This window comes from Doryrhamphus excisus, chromosome 7 (genome assembly GCF_030265055.1).
Source record: "Doryrhamphus excisus isolate RoL2022-K1 chromosome 7, RoL_Dexc_1.0, whole genome shotgun sequence".
Taxonomy (NCBI): Eukaryota; Metazoa; Chordata; class Actinopteri; order Syngnathiformes; family Syngnathidae; genus Doryrhamphus; species Doryrhamphus excisus.
Genome location: NC_080472.1, coordinates 13,358,628 through 13,374,800, shown reverse-complemented (window position 1 = coordinate 13,374,800; position 16,173 = coordinate 13,358,628). Strand labels below are relative to the sequence as shown.

The 16,173-nt window shown below is 52.2% G+C and overlaps 49 non-coding genes and 22 pseudogenes across 49 annotated transcripts; all 71 read left to right on the top strand.

Moving 5' to 3' along the window:
• Nucleotides 1–43: 43 nt before the first annotated feature.
• LOC131133791 (5S ribosomal RNA) lies at nucleotides 44–162 on the top strand. The gene has a single exon (XR_009131068.1). It is a non-coding gene; the product is annotated as a 5S ribosomal RNA (ribosomal RNA).
• Nucleotides 163–274: 112 nt separating this feature from the next.
• Nucleotides 275–393, top strand: LOC131133769 (5S ribosomal RNA). The gene has a single exon (XR_009131046.1). It is a non-coding gene; the product is annotated as a 5S ribosomal RNA (ribosomal RNA).
• Nucleotides 394–505: 112 nt separating this feature from the next.
• On the top strand, nucleotides 506–624 carry LOC131132917 (5S ribosomal RNA). The gene has a single exon (XR_009130500.1). It is a non-coding gene; the product is annotated as a 5S ribosomal RNA (ribosomal RNA).
• Nucleotides 625–736: 112 nt separating this feature from the next.
• Nucleotides 737–845, top strand: LOC131133319 (5S ribosomal RNA; annotated as a pseudogene).
• A 112-nt stretch (nucleotides 846–957) lies between these two features.
• Nucleotides 958–1,076, top strand: LOC131133780 (5S ribosomal RNA). Its single transcript, XR_009131057.1, has one exon. It is a non-coding gene; the product is annotated as a 5S ribosomal RNA (ribosomal RNA).
• A 112-nt stretch (nucleotides 1,077–1,188) lies between these two features.
• On the top strand, nucleotides 1,189–1,307 carry LOC131133010 (5S ribosomal RNA). Its single transcript, XR_009130595.1, has one exon. It is a non-coding gene; the product is annotated as a 5S ribosomal RNA (ribosomal RNA).
• Nucleotides 1,308–1,419: 112 nt separating this feature from the next.
• Nucleotides 1,420–1,528, top strand: LOC131133566 (5S ribosomal RNA; annotated as a pseudogene).
• Nucleotides 1,529–1,640: 112 nt separating this feature from the next.
• LOC131133922 (5S ribosomal RNA) lies at nucleotides 1,641–1,759 on the top strand. The gene has a single exon (XR_009131197.1). It is a non-coding gene; the product is annotated as a 5S ribosomal RNA (ribosomal RNA).
• Nucleotides 1,760–1,871: 112 nt separating this feature from the next.
• On the top strand, nucleotides 1,872–1,990 carry LOC131133150 (5S ribosomal RNA). Its single transcript, XR_009130731.1, has one exon. It is a non-coding gene; the product is annotated as a 5S ribosomal RNA (ribosomal RNA).
• Nucleotides 1,991–2,102: 112 nt separating this feature from the next.
• Nucleotides 2,103–2,211, top strand: LOC131133420 (5S ribosomal RNA; annotated as a pseudogene).
• Nucleotides 2,212–2,323: 112 nt separating this feature from the next.
• Nucleotides 2,324–2,442, top strand: LOC131133598 (5S ribosomal RNA). The gene has a single exon (XR_009130895.1). It is a non-coding gene; the product is annotated as a 5S ribosomal RNA (ribosomal RNA).
• Nucleotides 2,443–2,554: 112 nt separating this feature from the next.
• Nucleotides 2,555–2,673, top strand: LOC131133291 (5S ribosomal RNA; annotated as a pseudogene).
• Nucleotides 2,674–2,785: 112 nt separating this feature from the next.
• On the top strand, nucleotides 2,786–2,894 carry LOC131133434 (5S ribosomal RNA; annotated as a pseudogene).
• A 112-nt stretch (nucleotides 2,895–3,006) lies between these two features.
• Nucleotides 3,007–3,125, top strand: LOC131132970 (5S ribosomal RNA). The gene has a single exon (XR_009130552.1). It is a non-coding gene; the product is annotated as a 5S ribosomal RNA (ribosomal RNA).
• Nucleotides 3,126–3,237: 112 nt separating this feature from the next.
• LOC131133318 (5S ribosomal RNA) lies at nucleotides 3,238–3,346 on the top strand (annotated as a pseudogene).
• A 112-nt stretch (nucleotides 3,347–3,458) lies between these two features.
• On the top strand, nucleotides 3,459–3,577 carry LOC131133816 (5S ribosomal RNA). Its single transcript, XR_009131092.1, has one exon. It is a non-coding gene; the product is annotated as a 5S ribosomal RNA (ribosomal RNA).
• Nucleotides 3,578–3,689: 112 nt separating this feature from the next.
• On the top strand, nucleotides 3,690–3,808 carry LOC131133469 (5S ribosomal RNA). Its single transcript, XR_009130880.1, has one exon. It is a non-coding gene; the product is annotated as a 5S ribosomal RNA (ribosomal RNA).
• Nucleotides 3,809–3,920: 112 nt separating this feature from the next.
• On the top strand, nucleotides 3,921–4,039 carry LOC131133807 (5S ribosomal RNA). Its single transcript, XR_009131083.1, has one exon. It is a non-coding gene; the product is annotated as a 5S ribosomal RNA (ribosomal RNA).
• A 112-nt stretch (nucleotides 4,040–4,151) lies between these two features.
• LOC131132997 (5S ribosomal RNA) lies at nucleotides 4,152–4,270 on the top strand. The gene has a single exon (XR_009130582.1). It is a non-coding gene; the product is annotated as a 5S ribosomal RNA (ribosomal RNA).
• Nucleotides 4,271–4,382: 112 nt separating this feature from the next.
• LOC131133317 (5S ribosomal RNA) lies at nucleotides 4,383–4,491 on the top strand (annotated as a pseudogene).
• Nucleotides 4,492–4,603: 112 nt separating this feature from the next.
• Nucleotides 4,604–4,722, top strand: LOC131133778 (5S ribosomal RNA). The gene has a single exon (XR_009131055.1). It is a non-coding gene; the product is annotated as a 5S ribosomal RNA (ribosomal RNA).
• Nucleotides 4,723–4,834: 112 nt separating this feature from the next.
• Nucleotides 4,835–4,943, top strand: LOC131133565 (5S ribosomal RNA; annotated as a pseudogene).
• Nucleotides 4,944–5,055: 112 nt separating this feature from the next.
• Nucleotides 5,056–5,174, top strand: LOC131133872 (5S ribosomal RNA). Its single transcript, XR_009131149.1, has one exon. It is a non-coding gene; the product is annotated as a 5S ribosomal RNA (ribosomal RNA).
• Nucleotides 5,175–5,285: 111 nt separating this feature from the next.
• Nucleotides 5,286–5,404, top strand: LOC131134058 (5S ribosomal RNA). Its single transcript, XR_009131328.1, has one exon. It is a non-coding gene; the product is annotated as a 5S ribosomal RNA (ribosomal RNA).
• Nucleotides 5,405–5,516: 112 nt separating this feature from the next.
• Nucleotides 5,517–5,635, top strand: LOC131132873 (5S ribosomal RNA). Its single transcript, XR_009130455.1, has one exon. It is a non-coding gene; the product is annotated as a 5S ribosomal RNA (ribosomal RNA).
• A 112-nt stretch (nucleotides 5,636–5,747) lies between these two features.
• LOC131133712 (5S ribosomal RNA) lies at nucleotides 5,748–5,866 on the top strand. The gene has a single exon (XR_009130991.1). It is a non-coding gene; the product is annotated as a 5S ribosomal RNA (ribosomal RNA).
• Nucleotides 5,867–5,978: 112 nt separating this feature from the next.
• On the top strand, nucleotides 5,979–6,087 carry LOC131133486 (5S ribosomal RNA; annotated as a pseudogene).
• Nucleotides 6,088–6,199: 112 nt separating this feature from the next.
• On the top strand, nucleotides 6,200–6,318 carry LOC131134040 (5S ribosomal RNA). The gene has a single exon (XR_009131310.1). It is a non-coding gene; the product is annotated as a 5S ribosomal RNA (ribosomal RNA).
• A 112-nt stretch (nucleotides 6,319–6,430) lies between these two features.
• LOC131133356 (5S ribosomal RNA) lies at nucleotides 6,431–6,549 on the top strand (annotated as a pseudogene).
• A 112-nt stretch (nucleotides 6,550–6,661) lies between these two features.
• On the top strand, nucleotides 6,662–6,780 carry LOC131133458 (5S ribosomal RNA). The gene has a single exon (XR_009130879.1). It is a non-coding gene; the product is annotated as a 5S ribosomal RNA (ribosomal RNA).
• Nucleotides 6,781–6,892: 112 nt separating this feature from the next.
• Nucleotides 6,893–7,011, top strand: LOC131133991 (5S ribosomal RNA). The gene has a single exon (XR_009131263.1). It is a non-coding gene; the product is annotated as a 5S ribosomal RNA (ribosomal RNA).
• A 112-nt stretch (nucleotides 7,012–7,123) lies between these two features.
• LOC131133279 (5S ribosomal RNA) lies at nucleotides 7,124–7,232 on the top strand (annotated as a pseudogene).
• Nucleotides 7,233–7,344: 112 nt separating this feature from the next.
• LOC131134037 (5S ribosomal RNA) lies at nucleotides 7,345–7,463 on the top strand. The gene has a single exon (XR_009131307.1). It is a non-coding gene; the product is annotated as a 5S ribosomal RNA (ribosomal RNA).
• Nucleotides 7,464–7,575: 112 nt separating this feature from the next.
• Nucleotides 7,576–7,684, top strand: LOC131133316 (5S ribosomal RNA; annotated as a pseudogene).
• Nucleotides 7,685–7,796: 112 nt separating this feature from the next.
• LOC131133115 (5S ribosomal RNA) lies at nucleotides 7,797–7,915 on the top strand. Its single transcript, XR_009130696.1, has one exon. It is a non-coding gene; the product is annotated as a 5S ribosomal RNA (ribosomal RNA).
• Nucleotides 7,916–8,027: 112 nt separating this feature from the next.
• LOC131133921 (5S ribosomal RNA) lies at nucleotides 8,028–8,146 on the top strand. Its single transcript, XR_009131196.1, has one exon. It is a non-coding gene; the product is annotated as a 5S ribosomal RNA (ribosomal RNA).
• A 112-nt stretch (nucleotides 8,147–8,258) lies between these two features.
• Nucleotides 8,259–8,377, top strand: LOC131132951 (5S ribosomal RNA). The gene has a single exon (XR_009130533.1). It is a non-coding gene; the product is annotated as a 5S ribosomal RNA (ribosomal RNA).
• A 112-nt stretch (nucleotides 8,378–8,489) lies between these two features.
• LOC131133315 (5S ribosomal RNA) lies at nucleotides 8,490–8,598 on the top strand (annotated as a pseudogene).
• Nucleotides 8,599–8,710: 112 nt separating this feature from the next.
• Nucleotides 8,711–8,828, top strand: LOC131133121 (5S ribosomal RNA). Its single transcript, XR_009130702.1, has one exon. It is a non-coding gene; the product is annotated as a 5S ribosomal RNA (ribosomal RNA).
• Nucleotides 8,829–8,940: 112 nt separating this feature from the next.
• LOC131133790 (5S ribosomal RNA) lies at nucleotides 8,941–9,059 on the top strand. The gene has a single exon (XR_009131067.1). It is a non-coding gene; the product is annotated as a 5S ribosomal RNA (ribosomal RNA).
• Nucleotides 9,060–9,171: 112 nt separating this feature from the next.
• On the top strand, nucleotides 9,172–9,290 carry LOC131133768 (5S ribosomal RNA). Its single transcript, XR_009131045.1, has one exon. It is a non-coding gene; the product is annotated as a 5S ribosomal RNA (ribosomal RNA).
• A 112-nt stretch (nucleotides 9,291–9,402) lies between these two features.
• On the top strand, nucleotides 9,403–9,521 carry LOC131132916 (5S ribosomal RNA). Its single transcript, XR_009130499.1, has one exon. It is a non-coding gene; the product is annotated as a 5S ribosomal RNA (ribosomal RNA).
• Nucleotides 9,522–9,633: 112 nt separating this feature from the next.
• LOC131133314 (5S ribosomal RNA) lies at nucleotides 9,634–9,742 on the top strand (annotated as a pseudogene).
• A 112-nt stretch (nucleotides 9,743–9,854) lies between these two features.
• On the top strand, nucleotides 9,855–9,973 carry LOC131133777 (5S ribosomal RNA). The gene has a single exon (XR_009131054.1). It is a non-coding gene; the product is annotated as a 5S ribosomal RNA (ribosomal RNA).
• A 112-nt stretch (nucleotides 9,974–10,085) lies between these two features.
• LOC131133920 (5S ribosomal RNA) lies at nucleotides 10,086–10,204 on the top strand. The gene has a single exon (XR_009131195.1). It is a non-coding gene; the product is annotated as a 5S ribosomal RNA (ribosomal RNA).
• A 112-nt stretch (nucleotides 10,205–10,316) lies between these two features.
• LOC131133149 (5S ribosomal RNA) lies at nucleotides 10,317–10,435 on the top strand. Its single transcript, XR_009130730.1, has one exon. It is a non-coding gene; the product is annotated as a 5S ribosomal RNA (ribosomal RNA).
• Nucleotides 10,436–10,547: 112 nt separating this feature from the next.
• Nucleotides 10,548–10,656, top strand: LOC131133419 (5S ribosomal RNA; annotated as a pseudogene).
• A 112-nt stretch (nucleotides 10,657–10,768) lies between these two features.
• On the top strand, nucleotides 10,769–10,887 carry LOC131133586 (5S ribosomal RNA). Its single transcript, XR_009130894.1, has one exon. It is a non-coding gene; the product is annotated as a 5S ribosomal RNA (ribosomal RNA).
• A 112-nt stretch (nucleotides 10,888–10,999) lies between these two features.
• On the top strand, nucleotides 11,000–11,118 carry LOC131133290 (5S ribosomal RNA; annotated as a pseudogene).
• Nucleotides 11,119–11,230: 112 nt separating this feature from the next.
• On the top strand, nucleotides 11,231–11,339 carry LOC131133433 (5S ribosomal RNA; annotated as a pseudogene).
• A 112-nt stretch (nucleotides 11,340–11,451) lies between these two features.
• LOC131132969 (5S ribosomal RNA) lies at nucleotides 11,452–11,570 on the top strand. Its single transcript, XR_009130551.1, has one exon. It is a non-coding gene; the product is annotated as a 5S ribosomal RNA (ribosomal RNA).
• A 112-nt stretch (nucleotides 11,571–11,682) lies between these two features.
• Nucleotides 11,683–11,791, top strand: LOC131133313 (5S ribosomal RNA; annotated as a pseudogene).
• A 112-nt stretch (nucleotides 11,792–11,903) lies between these two features.
• On the top strand, nucleotides 11,904–12,022 carry LOC131133815 (5S ribosomal RNA). The gene has a single exon (XR_009131091.1). It is a non-coding gene; the product is annotated as a 5S ribosomal RNA (ribosomal RNA).
• Nucleotides 12,023–12,134: 112 nt separating this feature from the next.
• LOC131133447 (5S ribosomal RNA) lies at nucleotides 12,135–12,253 on the top strand. The gene has a single exon (XR_009130878.1). It is a non-coding gene; the product is annotated as a 5S ribosomal RNA (ribosomal RNA).
• A 112-nt stretch (nucleotides 12,254–12,365) lies between these two features.
• LOC131133806 (5S ribosomal RNA) lies at nucleotides 12,366–12,484 on the top strand. Its single transcript, XR_009131082.1, has one exon. It is a non-coding gene; the product is annotated as a 5S ribosomal RNA (ribosomal RNA).
• Nucleotides 12,485–12,596: 112 nt separating this feature from the next.
• On the top strand, nucleotides 12,597–12,715 carry LOC131132996 (5S ribosomal RNA). The gene has a single exon (XR_009130581.1). It is a non-coding gene; the product is annotated as a 5S ribosomal RNA (ribosomal RNA).
• A 112-nt stretch (nucleotides 12,716–12,827) lies between these two features.
• Nucleotides 12,828–12,936, top strand: LOC131133312 (5S ribosomal RNA; annotated as a pseudogene).
• Nucleotides 12,937–13,048: 112 nt separating this feature from the next.
• Nucleotides 13,049–13,167, top strand: LOC131133776 (5S ribosomal RNA). Its single transcript, XR_009131053.1, has one exon. It is a non-coding gene; the product is annotated as a 5S ribosomal RNA (ribosomal RNA).
• Nucleotides 13,168–13,279: 112 nt separating this feature from the next.
• On the top strand, nucleotides 13,280–13,398 carry LOC131133919 (5S ribosomal RNA). Its single transcript, XR_009131194.1, has one exon. It is a non-coding gene; the product is annotated as a 5S ribosomal RNA (ribosomal RNA).
• Nucleotides 13,399–13,510: 112 nt separating this feature from the next.
• On the top strand, nucleotides 13,511–13,629 carry LOC131133148 (5S ribosomal RNA). The gene has a single exon (XR_009130729.1). It is a non-coding gene; the product is annotated as a 5S ribosomal RNA (ribosomal RNA).
• Nucleotides 13,630–13,741: 112 nt separating this feature from the next.
• On the top strand, nucleotides 13,742–13,850 carry LOC131133330 (5S ribosomal RNA; annotated as a pseudogene).
• Nucleotides 13,851–13,962: 112 nt separating this feature from the next.
• LOC131133575 (5S ribosomal RNA) lies at nucleotides 13,963–14,081 on the top strand. The gene has a single exon (XR_009130891.1). It is a non-coding gene; the product is annotated as a 5S ribosomal RNA (ribosomal RNA).
• A 112-nt stretch (nucleotides 14,082–14,193) lies between these two features.
• Nucleotides 14,194–14,312, top strand: LOC131134065 (5S ribosomal RNA). The gene has a single exon (XR_009131335.1). It is a non-coding gene; the product is annotated as a 5S ribosomal RNA (ribosomal RNA).
• Nucleotides 14,313–14,424: 112 nt separating this feature from the next.
• Nucleotides 14,425–14,533, top strand: LOC131133432 (5S ribosomal RNA; annotated as a pseudogene).
• A 112-nt stretch (nucleotides 14,534–14,645) lies between these two features.
• Nucleotides 14,646–14,764, top strand: LOC131133932 (5S ribosomal RNA). The gene has a single exon (XR_009131206.1). It is a non-coding gene; the product is annotated as a 5S ribosomal RNA (ribosomal RNA).
• Nucleotides 14,765–14,876: 112 nt separating this feature from the next.
• LOC131133468 (5S ribosomal RNA) lies at nucleotides 14,877–14,985 on the top strand (annotated as a pseudogene).
• Nucleotides 14,986–15,097: 112 nt separating this feature from the next.
• On the top strand, nucleotides 15,098–15,216 carry LOC131132892 (5S ribosomal RNA). The gene has a single exon (XR_009130475.1). It is a non-coding gene; the product is annotated as a 5S ribosomal RNA (ribosomal RNA).
• A 112-nt stretch (nucleotides 15,217–15,328) lies between these two features.
• LOC131133935 (5S ribosomal RNA) lies at nucleotides 15,329–15,447 on the top strand. Its single transcript, XR_009131209.1, has one exon. It is a non-coding gene; the product is annotated as a 5S ribosomal RNA (ribosomal RNA).
• Nucleotides 15,448–15,559: 112 nt separating this feature from the next.
• LOC131133436 (5S ribosomal RNA) lies at nucleotides 15,560–15,678 on the top strand. Its single transcript, XR_009130877.1, has one exon. It is a non-coding gene; the product is annotated as a 5S ribosomal RNA (ribosomal RNA).
• Nucleotides 15,679–15,790: 112 nt separating this feature from the next.
• Nucleotides 15,791–15,909, top strand: LOC131133805 (5S ribosomal RNA). The gene has a single exon (XR_009131081.1). It is a non-coding gene; the product is annotated as a 5S ribosomal RNA (ribosomal RNA).
• A 112-nt stretch (nucleotides 15,910–16,021) lies between these two features.
• Nucleotides 16,022–16,140, top strand: LOC131132915 (5S ribosomal RNA). Its single transcript, XR_009130498.1, has one exon. It is a non-coding gene; the product is annotated as a 5S ribosomal RNA (ribosomal RNA).
• Nucleotides 16,141–16,173: the final 33 nt, after the last annotated feature.

Genomic DNA, 16,173 nt, shown 5'->3' with positions numbered 1-16,173 from the left:
GCCTGCGTCGCCTTCAAATAGGATCTTTTCAGTTGACCTGGCAGCTTACGGCCATACTACCCTGAAAACGCCTGATCTCGTCAGATCTCGGAAGCTAAGCAGGGGCGGGCCTGGTTAGTACTTGGATGGGAGACCGCCTGGGAATACCAGGTGCTGTAAGCTTTTTATGGTTTCTGCTCTTGCCTGACAGCAGAGGGCGCTGTTTGACACTTTCTGCTCGAGTCTAGTTTGGCCTGCGTCGCCTTCAAATAGGATCTTTTCAGTCGACCTGGCAGCTTAGGGCCATACTACCCTGAAAACGCCCGATCTCGTCAGATCTCGGAAGCTAAGCAGGGGTGGGCCTGGTTAGTACTTGGATGGGAGACCGCCTGGGAATACCAGGTGCTGTAAGCTTTTTATGGTTTCTGCTCTTGCCTGACAGCAGAGGGCGCTGTTTGACACTTTTTGCTGGAGGCTAGTTTGGCCTGCGTCGCCTTCAAATAGGATCTTTTCAGTTGACCTGGCAGCTTACAGCCATACTACCCTGAAAACGCCCGATCTCGTCCGATCTCGGATGCTAAGCAGGGGCCGGCCTGGTTAGTACTTGGATGGGAGACCGCCTGGGAATACCAGGTGCTGTAAGCTTTTTATGGTTTCTGCTCTTGCCTGACAGCAGAGGGCACTGTTTGACACTTTTTGCTGGAGTCTAGTTTGGCCTGCGTCACCTTCAAATAGGATCTTTTCAGTTGACCTGGCAGCTTACGGCCATACTACCCTGAAAACGCCCGATCTCGGAAGCTAAGCAGGGGCGGGCCTGGTTAGTACTTGGATGGGAGACCGCCTGGGAATACCAGGTGCTGTAAGCTTTTTATTGTTTCTGCTCTTGCCTGACAGCAGAGGGCGCTGTTTGACACTTTTTGCTGGAGTCTAGTTTGGCCTGCGTCACCTTCAAATAGGATCTTTTCAGTTGACCTGGCAGCTTACGGCCATACTACCCTGAAAACGCCCGATCTCGTCCGATCTCGGAAGCTAAGCAGGGGCGGGCCTGGTTAGTACTTGGATGGGAGACCGCCTTGGAATACCAGGTGCTGTAAGCTTTTTATGGTTTCTGTTCTTGCCTGACAGCAGAGGGCGCTGTTTGAAACTTTTTGCTGGAGTCTAATTTGGCCTGTGTCGCCTTCAAATAGGATCTTTTCAGTTGCCCTGGCAGCTTACGGCCATACTACCCTGAAAACGCCCGATCTTGTCCGATCTCGGAAGCTAAGTAGGGGAGGGCCTGGTTAGTACTTGGATGGGAGACCGCCTTGGAATACCAGGTGCTGTAAGCTTTTTATGGTTTCTGTTCTTGCCTGACAGCAGAGGGCGCTGTTTGAAACTTTTTGCTGGAGTCTAATTTGGCCTGTGTCGCCTTCAAATAGGATCTTTTCAGTTGCCCTGGCAGCTTATGGCCATACTACCCTGAAAACGCCCGATCTCTGAAGCTAAGCAGGGGCGGGCCTGGTTAGTACTTGGATGGGAGACCGCCTGGGAATACCAGGTGCTGGAAGCTTTTTATGGTTTCTGCTCTTGCCTGACAGCAGAGGGTGCTGTTTGACACTTTTTGCTGGAGTCTAGTTTGGCCTGCGTCACCTTCAAATAGGATCTTTTCAGTTGACCTGGCAGCTTACGGCCATACTACCCTGAAAACGCCCGATCTCGTCCGATCTCGGAAGTTAAGCAGGGGCGGGCCTGGTTAGTACTTGGATTGGAGACCGCCTGGGAATACCAGGTGCTGTAAGCTTTTTATGGTTTCTGCTCTTGCCTGACAGCAGAGGGCGCTGTTTGAGACTTTTTGCTGGAGTCTAATTTGGCCTGTGTCGCCTTCAAATAGGATCTTTTCAGTTGCCCTGGCAGCTTACGGCCATACTACCCTGAAAACGCCCGATCTTGTCCGATCTCGGAAGCTAAGTAGGGGAGGGCCTGGTTAGTACTTGGATGGGAGACCGCCTGGTAATACCAGGTGCTGTAAGCTTTTTATGGTTTCTGCTCTTGCCTGACAGCAGAGGGCGCTGTTTGACACTTTTTGCTGGAGTCTAGTTTGGCCTGCGTCGCCTTCAAATAGGATCTTTTCAGTTGACCTGGCAGCTTACGGCCATACTACCCTGAAAATGCCCGATCTCGGAAGCTAAGCATGGCCGGGCCTGGTTAGTACTTGGATGGGAGACCGCCTGGGAATACCAGGTGCTGTAAGCTTTTTATGGTTTCTGCTCTTGCCTGACAGCAGAGGGCACTGTTTGACACTTTTTGCTGGAGTCTAGTTTGGCCTGCGTCACCTTCAAATAGGATCTTTTCAGTTGACCTGGCAGCTTACGGCCATACTACCCTGAAAACGCCCGATCTCGTCCGATCTCGGAAGCTAAGCAGGGGCGGGCCTGGTTAGTACTTGGATGGGGGACCGCCTGGGAATACCAGGTGCTGTAAGCTTTTTATGGTTTCTGCTCTTGCCTGACAGCAGAGGGCGCTGTTTGACACTTTTTGCTGGAGTCTAGTTTGGCCTGCGTCGCCTTCAAATAGGATCTTTTCAGTTGACCTGGCAGCTTACGGCCATACTACCCTGAAAACGCCTGATCTCGTCAGATCTCGGAAGCTAAGCAGGGGCGGGCCTGGTTATTACTTGGATGGGAGAACGCCTTGGAATACCAGGTGCTGTAAGCTTTTTATGGTTTCTGCTCTTGCCTGACAGCAGAGGGCGCTGTTTGACACTTTTTGCTGGAGTCTAGTTTGGCCTGTGTCACCTTCAAATAGGATCTTTTCAGTTGACCTGGCAGCTTACGGCCATACTACCCTGAAAACGCCCGATCTCGGAAGTTAAGCAGGGGCGGGCCTGGTTAGTACTTGGATTGGAGACCGCCTGGGAATACCAGGTGCTGTAAGCTTTTTATGGTTTCTGCTCTTGCCTGACAGCAGAGGGTGCTGTTTGAAACTTTTTGCTGGAGTCTAATTTGGCCTGTGTCGCCTTCAAATAGGATCTTTTCAGTTGCCCTGGCAGCTTACGGCCATACTACCCTGAAAACGCCCGATCTCGTCCGATCTCGGAAGCTAAGTAGGGGAGGGCCTGGTTAGTACTTGGATGGGAGACCCCCTGGTAATACCAGGTGCTGTAAGCTTTTTATGGTTTCTGCTCTTGCCTGACAGCAGAGGGCGCTGTTTGACACTTTTTGCTGGAGTCTAGTTTGGCCTGCGTCACCTTCAAATAGGATCTTTTCAGTTGACCTGGCAGCTTACGGCCATACTACCCTGAAAACGCCCGATCTCGGAAGCTAAGCAGGGGCGGGCCTGGTTAGTACTTGGATGGGAGACCGCCTGGGAATACCAGGTGCTGTAAGCTTTTTATGGTTTCTGCTCTTGCCTGACAGCAGAGGGCGCTGTTTGACACTTTTTGCTCGAGTCTAGTTTGGCCTGCGTCGCCTTCAAATAGGATCTTTTCAGTCGACCTGGCAGCTTAGGGCCATACTACCCTGAAAACGCCCGATCTCGTCCGATCTCGGAAGCTAAGCAGGGGCGGGCCTGGTTAGTACTTGGATGGGAGACCGCCTGGGAATACCAGGTGCTGTAAGCTTTTTATGGTTTCTGCTCTTGCCTGACAGCAGAGGGCACTGTTTGACACTTTTTGCTGGAGTCTAGTTTGGCCTGCGTCACCTTCAAATAGGATCTTTTCAGTTGACCTGGCAGCTTACGGCCATACTACCCTGAAAACGCCCGATCTCGTCCGATCTCGGAAGCTAAGCAGGGGCGGGCCTGGTTAGTACTTGGATGGGAGACCGCCTGGGAATACCAGGTGCTGTAAGCTTTTTATGGTTTCTGCTCTTGCCTGACAGCAGAGGGCGCTGTTTGACACTTTTTGCTGGAGTCTAGTTTGGCCTGCGTCGCCTTCAAATAGGATCTTTTCAGTTGACCTGGCAGCTTACAGCCATACTACCCTGAAAACGCCTGATCTCGTCAGATCTCGGAAGCTAAGCAGGGGCGGGCCTGGTTAGTACTTGGATGGGAGACCGCCTGGGAATACCAGGTGCTGTAAGCTTTTTATGGTTTCTGCTCTTGCCTGACAGCAGAGGGCGCTGTTTGACACTTTTTGCTGGAGGCTAGTTTGGCCTGCGTCGCCTTCAAATAGGATCTTTTCAGTTGACCTGGCAGCTTACAGCCATACTACCCTGAAAACGCCCGATCTCGTCCGATCTCGGATGCTAAGCAGGGGCCGGCCTGGTTAGTACTTGGTTGGGAGACCGCCTGGGAATACCAGGTGCTGTAAGCTTTTTATGGTTTCTGCTCTTGCCTGACAGCAGAGGGCACTGTTTGACACTTTTTGCTGGAGTCTAGTTTGGCCTGCGTCACCTTCAAATAGGATCTTTTCAGTTGACCTGGCAGCTTACGGCCATACTACCCTGAAAACGCCCGATCTCGGAAGCTAAGCAGGGGCGGGCCTGGTTAGTACTTGGATGGGAGACCGCCTGGGAATACCAGGTGCTGTAAGCTTTTTATTGTTTCTGCTCTTGCCTGACAGCAGAGGGCGCTGTTTGACACTTTTTGCTGGAGTCTAGTTTGGCCTGCGTCACCTTCAAATAGGATCTTTTCAGTTGACCTGGCAGCTTACGGCCATACTACCCTGAAAACGCCCGATCTCGTCCGATCTCGGAAGCTAAGCAGGGGCGGGCCTGGTTAGTACTTGGATGGGAGACCGCCTTGGAATACCAGGTGCTGTAAGCTTTTTATGGTTTCTGCTCTTGCCTGACAGCAGAGGGTGCTGTTTGACACTTTTTGCTGGAGTCTAGTTGGGCCTGCGTCACCTTCAAATAGGATCTTTTCAGTTGACCTGGCAGCTTATGGCCATACTACCCTGAAAACGCCCGATCTCTGAAGCTAAGCAGGGGCGGGCCTGGTTAGTACTTGGATGGGAGACCGCCTGGGAATACCAGGTGCTGGAAGCTTTTTATGGTTTCTGCTCTTGCCTGACAGCAGAGGGCGCTGTTTGACACTTTTTGCTGGAGTCTAATTTGGCCTGCGTCGCCTTCAAATAGGATCTTTTCAGTTGCCCTGGCAGCTTACGGCCATACTACCTTGAAAACGCCCGATCTCGTCCGATCTCGGAAGCTAAGCACGGGCGGGCCTGGTTAGTACTTGGATGGGAGACCGCCTGGGAATACCAGGTGCTGTAAGCTTTTTATGGTTTCTGCTCTAGCCTGACAGCAGAGGGCGCTGTTTGACACTTTTTGCTGGATCTAGTTTGGCCTGTGTCGCCTTCAAATAAGATCTTTTCCGTTGTCCTGGCAGCTTACGGCCATACTACCCTGAAAACGCCCGATCTCGTCCGATCTCGGTAGCTAAGCAGGGGCGGGCCTGGTTAGTACTTGGATGGGAGACCGCCTGGGAATACCAGGTGCTGTAAGGTTTTTATAGTTTCTGCTCTTGCCTGACAGCAGAGGGCGCTGTTTGACACTTTTTGCTGGAGTCTAGTTTGGCCTGCGTCGCCTTCAAATAGGATCTTTTCAGTTGACCTGGCAGCTTACCGCCATACTACCCTGAAAACGCCCGATCTCGTCCGATCTCGGAAGCTAAGCAGGGGCGGGCCTGGTTAGTACTTAGATGGGAGACCGCCTGGGAATACCAGGTGCTGTAAGCTTTTTATGGTTTCTGCTCTTGCCTGACAGCAGAGGGCGCTGTTTGACACTTTTTGCTGGAGTCTAGTTTGGCCTGCGTCGCCTTCAAATAGGATCTTTTCAGTTGCCCTGGCAGCTTACGGCCATACTACCCTGAAAATGCCCGATCTCGTCCGATCTCGGAAGCTAAGCAGGGGCGGGCCTGGTTAGTACTTGGATGGGAGACCGCCTGGGAATACCAGGTGCTGTAAGCTTTTTATGGTTTCTGCTCTTGCCTGACAGCAGAGGGCGCTTTTTGACACTTTTTGCTGGCGTCTAGTTTGGCCTGCGTCGCCTTAAAATAGGATCTTTTCAGTTGCCCTGGCAGCTTACGGCCATACTACCCTGAAAACGCCCGATCTCGGAAGCTAAGCAGGGGTGTGCCTGGTTCGTACTTGGATGGGAGACCGCCTGGGAATACCAGGTGCTGTAAGCTTTTTATGGTTTCTGCTCTTGCCTGACAGCAGAGGGCGCTGTTTGACACTTTTTGCTGGAGTCTAGTTTGGCCTGCGTCGCCTTCAAATAGGATCTTTTCAGTTGACCTGGCAGCTTACAGCCATACTACCCTGAAAACGCCCGATCTCGTCCGATGTCGGAAGCTAAGCAGGGGCGGGCCTGGTTAGTACTTGGATGGGAGACCGCCTGGGAATACCAGGTGCTGTAAGCTTTTTATGGATTCTGCTCTTGCCTGACAGCAGGGGGCGCTGTTTGCCACTTTTTGCTGGAGTCTAGTTTGGCCTGCGTTGCCTTCAAATAGGATCTTTTCAGTTGCCCTGGCAGCTTACGGCCATACTACCCTGAAAACGCCCAATCTCGTCCGATCTCGGAAGCTAAGCAGGGGCGGGCCTGGTTATTACTTGGATGGGAGACCGCCTGGGAATACCAGATGCTGTAAGATTTTTATGGTTTCTGCTCTTGCCTGACAGCAGAGGGCGCTGTTTGACACTTTTTGCTGGAGTCTAGTTTGGCCTGCGTCGCCTTCAAATAAGATCTTTTCAGTTGTCTTTGCAGCTTACGGCCATACTACCCTGAAAACGCCCGATCTCGTCCGATCTCGGAAGCTAAGCAGGGGCGGGCCTGGTTAGTACTTGGATGGGAGACCGCCTGGGAATACCAGGTGCTGTAAGCTTTTTATGGTTTCTGCTCTTGCCTGACAGCAGAGGGCGCTGTTTGACACTTTTTGCTGTAGTCTAGTTTTGCCTGCGTCGCGTTCAAATAGGATCTTTTCAGTTGCCCTGGCAGCTTACGGCCATACTACCCTCAAAACGCCCGATCTCGTCCGACCTCGGAAGCTAAGCAGGGGCGGGCCTGGTTAGTACTTGGATGGGAGACCGCCTGGGAATACCAGGTGCTGTAAGCTTTTTATGGTTTCTGCTCCTGCCTGACAGCAGAGGGCGCTGTTTGACACTTTTTGCTCGAGTCTAGTTTGGCCTGCGTCGCCTTCAAATAGGATCTTTTCAGTTGTCCTGGCAGCTTACGGCCATACTACCCTGAAAACACCCGATCTCGGAAGCTAAGCAGGGGCGGGCCTGGTTAGTACTTGGATGGGAGACCGCCTGGGAATACCAGGTGCTGTAAGCTTTTTATTGTTTCTGCTCTTGCCTGACAGCAGAGGGCGCTGTTTGACACTTTTTGCTGGAGTCTAGTTTGGCCTGCGTCACCTTCAAATAGGATCTTTTCAGTTGACCTGGCAGCTTACGGCCATACTACCCTGAAAACGCCCGATCTCGTCCGATCTCGGAAGCTAAGCAGGGGCGGGCCTGGTTAGTACTTGGATGGGAGACCGCCTGGTAATACCAGGTGCTGTAAGCTTTTTATGGTTTCTGCTCTTGCCTGACAGCAGAGGGCGCTGTTTGACACTTTTTGCTGGAGTCTAGTTTGGCCTGCGTCACCTTCAAATAGGATCTTTTCAGTTGACCTGGCAGCTTACGGCCATACTACCCTGAAAACGCCCGATCTCGGAAGCTAAGCAGGGGCGGGCCTGGTTAGTACTTGGATGGGAGACCGCCTGGGAATACCAGGTGCTGTAAGCTTTTTATGGTTTCTGCTCTTGCCTGACAGCAGAGGGCGCTGTTTGACACTTTTTGCTCGAGTCTAGTTTGGCCTGCGTCGCCTTCAAATACGATCTTTTCAGTCGACCTGGCAGCATAGGGCCATACTACCCTGAAAACGCCCGATCTCGTCCGATCTCGGAAGCTAAGCAGGGGCGGGCCTGGTTAGTACTTGGATGGGAGACCGCCTTAGAATACCAGGTGCTGTAAGCTTTTTATGGTTTCTGCTCTTGCCTGACAGCAGAGGGCGCTGTTTGACACTTTTTGCTGGAGTCTAGTTTGGCCTGCGTCACCTTCAAATAGGATCTTTTCAGTTGACCTGGCAGCTTACGGCCATACTACCCTGAAAACGCCCGATCTCGTCCGATCTCGGAAGTTAAGCAGGGGCGGGCCTGGTTAGTACTTGGATTGGAGACCGCCTGGGAATACCAGGTGCTGTAAGCTTTTTATGGTTTCTGCTCTTGCCTGACAGCAGAGGGCGCTTTTTGAAACTTTTTGCTGGAGTCTAATTTGGCCTGTGTCGCCTTCAAATAGGATCTTTTCAGTTGCCCTGGCAGCTTACGGCCATACTACCCTGAAAACGCCCGATCTCGTCCGATCTCGGAAGCTAAGTAGGGGAGGGCCTGGTTAGTACTTGGATGGGAGACCGCCTGGTAATACCAGGTGCTGTAAGCTTTTTATGGTTTCTGCTCTTGCCTGACAGCAGAGGGCGCTGTTTGACACTTTTTGCTGGAGTCTAGTTTGGCCTGCGTCGCCTTCAAATAGGATCTTTTCAGTTGACCTGGCAGCTTACGGCCATACTACCCTGAAAACGCCCGATCTCGGAAGCTAAGCAGGGGCGGGCCTGGTTAGTACTTGGATGGGAGACCGCCTGGGAATACCAGGTGCTGTAAGCTTTTTATGGTTTCTGCTCTTGCCTGACAGCAGAGGGCGCTGTTTGACACTTTTTGCTGGAGTCTAGTTTGGCCTGCGTCACCTTCAAATAGGATCTTTTCAGTTGACCTGGCAGCTTCGGCCATACTACCCTGAAAACGCCCGATCTCGTCCGATCTCGGAAGCTAAGCAGGGGCGGGCCTGGTTAGTACTTGGATGGGAGACCGCCTGGGAATACCAGGTGCTGTAAGCTTTTTATGGTTTCTGCTCTTGCCTGACAGCAGAGGGCGCTGTTTGACACTTTTTGCTGGAGTCTAGTTTGGCCTGCGTCGCCTTCAAATAGGATCTTTTCAGTTGACCTGGCAGCTTACGGCCATACTACCCTGAAAACGCCTGATCTCGTCAGATCTCGGAAGCTAAGCAGGGGCGGGCCTGGTTAGTACTTGGATGGGAGACCGCCTGGGAATACCAGGTGCTGTAAGCTTTTTATGGTTTCTGCTCTTGCCTGACAGCAGAGGGCGCTGTTTGACACTTTCTGCTCGAGTCTAGTTTGGCCTGCGTCGCCTTCAAATAGGATCTTTTCAGTCGACCTGGCAGCTTAGGGCCATACTACCCTGAAAACGCCCGATCTCGTCAGATCTCGGAAGCTAAGCAGGGGTGGGCCTGGTTAGTACTTGGATGGGAGACCGCCTGGGAATACCAGGTGCTGTAAGCTTTTTATGGTTTCTGCTCTTGCCTGACAGCAGAGGGCGCTGTTTGACACTTTTTGCTGGAGGCTAGTTTGGCCTGCGTCGCCTTCAAATAGGATCTTTTCAGTTGACCTGGCAGCTTACAGCCATACTACCCTGAAAACGCCCGATCTCGTCCGATCTCGGATGCTAAGCAGGGGCCGGCCTGGTTAGTACTTGGATGGGAGACCGCCTGGGAATACCAGGTGCTGTAAGCTTTTTATGGTTTCTGCTCTTGCCTGACAGCAGAGGGCACTGTTTGACACTTTTTGCTGGAGTCTAGTTTGGCCTGCGTCACCTTCAAATAGGATCTTTTCAGTTGACCTGGCAGCTTACGGCCATACTACCCTGAAAACGCCCGATCTCGGAAGCTAAGCAGGGGCGGGCCTGGTTAGTACTTGGATGGGAGACCGCCTGGGAATACCAGGTGCTGTAAGCTTTTTATTGTTTCTGCTCTTGCCTGACAGCAGAGGGCGCTGTTTGACACTTTTTGCTGGAGTCTAGTTTGGCCTGCGTCACCTTCAAATAGGATCTTTTCAGTTGACCTGGCAGCTTACGGCCATACTACCCTGAAAACGCCCGATCTCGTCCGATCTCGGAAGCTAAGCAGGGGCGGGCCTGGTTAGTACTTGGATGGGAGACCGCCTTGGAATACCAGGTGCTGTAAGCTTTTTATGGTTTCTGTTCTTGCCTGACAGCAGAGGGTGCTGTTTGACACTTTTTGCTGGAGTCTAGTTTGGCCTGCGTCACCTTCAAATAGGATCTTTTCAGTTGACCTGGCAGCTTACGGCCATACTACCCTGAAAACGCCCGATCTCGTCCGATCTCGGAAGTTAAGCAGGGGCGGGCCTGGTTAGTACTTGGATTGGAGACCGCCTGGGAATACCAGGTGCTGTAAGCTTTTTATGGTTTCTGCTCTTGCCTGACAGCAGAGGGCGCTGTTTGAGACTTTTTGCTGGAGTCTAATTTGGCCTGTGTCGCCTTCAAATAGGATCTTTTCAGTTGCCCTGGCAGCTTACGGCCATACTACCCTGAAAACGCCCGATCTTGTCCGATCTCGGAAGCTAAGTAGGGGAGGGCCTGGTTAGTACTTGGATGGGAGACCGCCTGGTAATACCAGGTGCTGTAAGCTTTTTATGGTTTCTGCTCTTGCCTGACAGCAGAGGGCGCTGTTTGACACTTTTTGCTGGAGTCTAGTTTGGCCTGCGTCGCCTTCAAATAGGATCTTTTCAGTTGACCTGGCAGCTTACGGCCATACTACCCTGAAAATGCCCGATCTCGGAAGCTAAGCATGGCCGGGCCTGGTTAGTACTTGGATGGGAGACCGCCTGGGAATACCAGGTGCTGTAAGCTTTTTATGGTTTCTGCTCTTGCCTGACAGCAGAGGGCACTGTTTGACACTTTTTGCTGGAGTCTAGTTTGGCCTGCGTCACCTTCAAATAGGATCTTTTCAGTTGACCTGGCAGCTTACGGCCATACTACCCTGAAAACGCCCGATCTCGTCCGATCTCGGAAGCTAAGCAGGGGCGGGCCTGGTTAGTACTTGGATGGGGGACCGCCTGGGAATACCAGGTGCTGTAAGCTTTTTATGGTTTCTGCTCTTGCCTGACAGCAGAGGGCGCTGTTTGACACTTTTTGCTGGAGTCTAGTTTGGCCTGCGTCGCCTTCAAATAGGATCTTTTCAGTTGACCTGGCAGCTTACGGCCATACTACCCTGAAAACGCCTGATCTCGTCAGATCTCGGAAGCTAAGCAGGGGCGGGCCTGGTTATTACTTGGATGGGAGAACGCCTTGGAATACCAGGTGCTGTAAGCTTTTTATGGTTTCTGCTCTTGCCTGACAGCAGAGGGCGCTGTTTGACACTTTTTGCTGGAGTCTAGTTTGGCCTGTGTCACCTTCAAATAGGATCTTTTCAGTTGACCTGGCAGCTTACGGCCATACTACCCTGAAAACGCCCGATCTCGGAAGTTAAGCAGGGGCGGGCCTGGTTAGTACTTGGATTGGAGACCGCCTGGGAATACCAGGTGCTGTAAGCTTTTTATGGTTTCTGCTCTTGCCTGACAGCAGAGGGTGCTGTTTGAAACTTTTTGCTGGAGTCTAATTTGGCCTGTGTCGCCTTCAAATAGGATCTTTTCAGTTGCCCTGGCAGCTTACGGCCATACTACCCTGAAAACGCCCGATCTCGTCCGATCTCGGAAGCTAAGTAGGGGAGGGCCTGGTTAGTACTTGGATGGGAGACCCCCTGGTAATACCAGGTGCTGTAAGCTTTTTATGGTTTCTGCTCTTGCCTGACAGCAGAGGGCGCTGTTTGACACTTTTTGCTGGAGTCTAGTTTGGCCTGCGTCACCTTCAAATAGGATCTTTTCAGTTGACCTGGCAGCTTACGGCCATACTACCCTGAAAACGCCCGATCTCGGAAGCTAAGCAGGGGCGGGCCTGGTTAGTACTTGGATGGGAGACCGCCTGGGAATACCAGGTGCTGTAAGCTTTTTATGGTTTCTGCTCTTGCCTGACAGCAGAGGGCGCTGTTTGACACTTTTTGCTCGAGTCTAGTTTGGCCTGCGTCGCCTTCAAATAGGATCTTTTCAGTCGACCTGGCAGCTTAGGGCCATACTACCCTGAAAACGCCCGATCTCGTCCGATCTCGGAAGCTAAGCAGGGGCGGGCCTGGTTAGTACTTGGATGGGAGACCGCCTGGGAATACCAGGTGCTGTAAGCTTTTTATGGTTTCTGCTCTTGCCTGACAGCAGAGGGCACTGTTTGACACTTTTTGCTGGAGTCTAGTTTGGCCTGCGTCACCTTCAAATAGGATCTTTTCAGTTGACCTGGCAGCTTACGGCCATACTACCCTGAAAACGCCCGATCTCGTCCGATCTCGGAAGCTAAGCAGGGGCGGGCCTGGTTAGTACTTGGATGGGAGACCGCCTGGGAATACCAGGTGCTGTAAGCTTTTTATGGTTTCTGCTCTTGCCTGACAGCAGAGGGCGCTGTTTGACACTTTTTGCTGGAGTCTAGTTTGGCCTGCGTCGCCTTCAAATAGGATCTTTTCAGTTGACCTGGCAGCTTACAGCCATACTACCCTGAAAACGCCTGATCTCGTCAGATCTCGGAAGCTAAGCAGGGGCGGGCCTGGTTAGTACTTGGATGGGAGACCGCCTGGGAATACCAGGTGCTGTAAGCTTTTTATGGTTTCTGCTCTTGCCTGACAGCAGAGGGCGCTGTTTGACACTTTTTGCTGGAGGCTAGTTTGGCCTGCGTCGCCTTCAAATAGGATCTTTTCAGTTGACCTGGCAGCTTACAGCCATACTACCCTGAAAACGCCCGATCTCGTCCGATCTCGGATGCTAAGCAGGGGCCGGCCTGGTTAGTACTTGGTTGGGAGACCGCCTGGGAATACCAGGTGCTGTAAGCTTTTTATGGTTTCTGCTCTTGCCTGACAGCAGAGGGCACTGTTTGACACTTTTTGCTGGAGTCTAGTTTGGCCTGCGTCACCTTCAAATAGGATCTTTTCAGTTGACCTGGCAGCTTACGGCCATACTACCCTGAAAACGCCCGATCTCGGAAGCTAAGCAGGGGCGGGCCTGGTTAGTACTTGGATGGGAGACCGCCTGGGAATACCAGGTGCTGTAAGCTTTTTATTGTTTCTGCTCTTGCCTGACAGCAGAGGGCGCTGTTTGACACTTTTTGCTGGAGTCTAGTTTGGCCTGCGTCACCTTCAAATAGGATCTTTTCAGTTGACCTGGCAGCTTACGGCCATACTACCCTGAAAACGCCCGATCTCGTCCGATCTCGGAAGCTAAGCAGGGGCGGGCCTGGTTAGTACTTGGATGGGAGACCGCCTTGGAATACCAGGTGCTGTAAGCTTTTTATGGTTTCTGCTCTTGCCTGACAGCAGAGGGTGCTGTTTGACACTTTTTGCTGGAGTCTAGTTGGGCCTGCGTCACCTTCAAATAGGATCTTTTCAGTTGACCTGGCAGCTTACGGCCATACTACCCTGAAAACGCCCGATCTCGTCCGATCTCGGAAGTTAAGCAGGGGCGGGCCTGGTTAGTACTTGGATTGGAGACCGCCTGGGAATACCAGGTGCTGTAAGCTTTTTATGGTTTCTGCTCTTGCCTGACAGCAGAGGGCGCTGTTTGAAACTTTTTGCTGGAGTCTAATTTGGCCTGTGTCGCCTTCAAATAGGATCTTTTCAGTTGCCCTGGCAGCTTACGGCCATACTACCCTGAAAACGCCCGATCTTGTCCGATCTCGGAAGCTAAGTAGGGGAGGGCCTGGTTAGTACTTGGATGGGAGACCGCCTGGTAATACCAGGTGCTGTAAGCTTTTTATGGTTTCTGCTCTTGCCTGACAGCAGAGGGCGCTGTTTGACACTTTTTGCTGGAGTCTAGTTTGGCCTGCGTCGCCTTCAAATAGGATCTTTTCAGTTGACCTGGCAGCTTACGGCCATACTACCCTGAAAATGCCCGATCTCGGAAGCTAAGCAGGGCCGGGCCTGGTTAGTACTTGGATGGGAGACCGCCTGGGAATACCAGGTGCTGTAAGCTTTTTATGGTTTCTGCTCTTGCCTGACAGCAGAGGGCACTGTTTGACACTTTTTGCTGGAGTCTAGTTTGGCCTGCGTCACCTTCAAATAGGATCTTTTCAGTTGACCTGGCAGCTTACGGCCATACTACCCTGAAAACGCCCGATCTCGTCCGATCTCGGAAGCTAAGCAGGGGCGGGCCTGGTTAGTACTTGGATGGGGGACCGCCTGGGAATACCAGGTGCTGTAAGCTTTTTATGGTTTCTGCTCTTGCCTGACAGCAGAGGGCGCTGTTTGACACTTTTTGCTGGAGTCTAGTTTGGCCTGCGTCGCCTTCAAATAGGATCTTTTCAGTTGACCTGGCAGCTTACGGCCATACTACCCTGAAAACGCCTGATCTCGTCAGATCTCGGAAGCTAAGCAGGGGCGGGCCTGGTTAGTACTTGGATGGGAGACCGCCTTGGAATACCAGGTGCTGTAAGCTTTTTATGGTTTCTGCTCTTGCCTGACAGCAGAGGGCGCTGTTTGACACTTTTTGCTGGAGTCTAGTTTGGCCTGTGTCACCTTCAAATAGGATCTTTTCAGTTGACCTGGCAGCTTACGGCCATACTACCCTGAAAACGCCCGATCTCGGAAGTTAAGCAGGGGCGGGCCTGGTTAGTACTTGGATTGGAGACCGCCTGGGAATACCAGGTGCTGTAAGCTTTTTATGGTTTCTGCTCTTGCCTGACAGCAGAGGGCGCTGTTTGAAACTTTTTGCTGGAGTCTAATTTGGCCTGTGTCGCCTTCAAATAGGATCTTTTCAGTTGCCCTGGCAGCTTACGGCCATACTACCCTGAAAACGCCCGATCTCGTCCGATCTCGGAAGCTAAGCAGGGGAGGGCCTGGTTAGTACTTGGATGGGAGACCCCCTGGTAATACCAGGTGCTGTAAGCTTTTTATGGTTTCTGCTCTTGCCTGACAGCAGAGGGCGCTGTTTGACACTTTTTGCTGGAGTCTAGTTTGGCCTGCGTCACCTTCAAATAGGATCTTTTCAGTTGACCTGGCAGCTTACGGCTATACTACCCTGAAAACGCCCGATCTCGGAAGCTAAGCAGGGGCGGGCCTGGTTAGTACTTGGATGGGAGACCGCCTGGGAATACCAGGTCCTGTAAGCTTTTTATGGTTTCTGCTCTTGCCTGACAGCAGAGGGCGCTGTTTGACACTTTTTGCTCGAGTCTAGTTTGGCCTGCGTCGCCTTCAAATAGGATCTTTTCAGTCGACCTGGCAGCTTACGGCCATACTACCTTGAAAACGCCCGATCTCGTCCGATCTCGGTAGCTAAGCAGGGGTGGGCCTGGTTAGTACTTGGATGGGAGACCGCCTGGGAATACCAGGTGCTGTAAGGTTTTTATAGTTTCTGCTCTTGCCTGACAGCAGAGGGCGCTGTTTGACACTTTTTGCTGGAGTCTAGTTTGGCCTGCGTCGCCTTCAAATAGGATCTTTTCAGTTGACCTGGCAGCTTACCGCCATACTACCCTGAAAACGCCCGATCTCGTCCGATCTCGGAAGCTAAGCAGGGGCGGGCCTGGTTAGTACTTGGATGGGAGACCGCCTGGGAATACCAGGTGCTGTAAGCTTTTTATGGTTTCTGCTCTTGCCTGACAGCAGAGGGCACTGTTTGACACTTTTTGCTGGAGTCTAGTTTGGCCTGCGTCACCTTCAAATAGGATCTTTTCAGTTGACCTGGCAGCTTACGGCCATACTACCCTGAAAACGCCCGATCTCGTCCGATCTCGGAAGCTAAGCAGGGGCGGGCCTGGTTAGTACTTGGATGGGAGACCGCCTGGGAATACCAGGTGCTGTAAGCTTTTTATGGTTTCTGCTCTTGCCTGACAGCAGAGGGCGCTGTTTGACACTTTTTGCTGGAGTCTAGTTTGGCCTGCGTCGCCTTCAAATAGGATCTTTTCAGTTGACCTGGCAGCTTACAGCCATACTACCCTGAAAACGCCTGATCTCGTCAGATCTCGGAAGCTAAGCAGGGGCGGGCCTGGTTAGTACTTGGATGGGAGACCGCCTGGGAATACCAGGTGCTGTAAGCTTTTTATGGTTTCTGCTCTTGCCTGACAGCAGAGGGCGCTGTTTGACACTTTTTGCTGGAGGCTAGTTTGGCCTGCGTCGCCTTCAAATAGGATCTTTTCAGTTGACCTGGCAGCTTACAGCCATACTACCCTGAAAACGCCCGATCTCGTCCGATCTCGGATGCTAAGCAGGGGCCGGCCTGGTTAGTACTTGGATGGGAGACCGCCTGGGAATACCAGGTGCTGTAAGCTTTTTATGGTTTCTGCTCTTGCCTGACAGCAGAG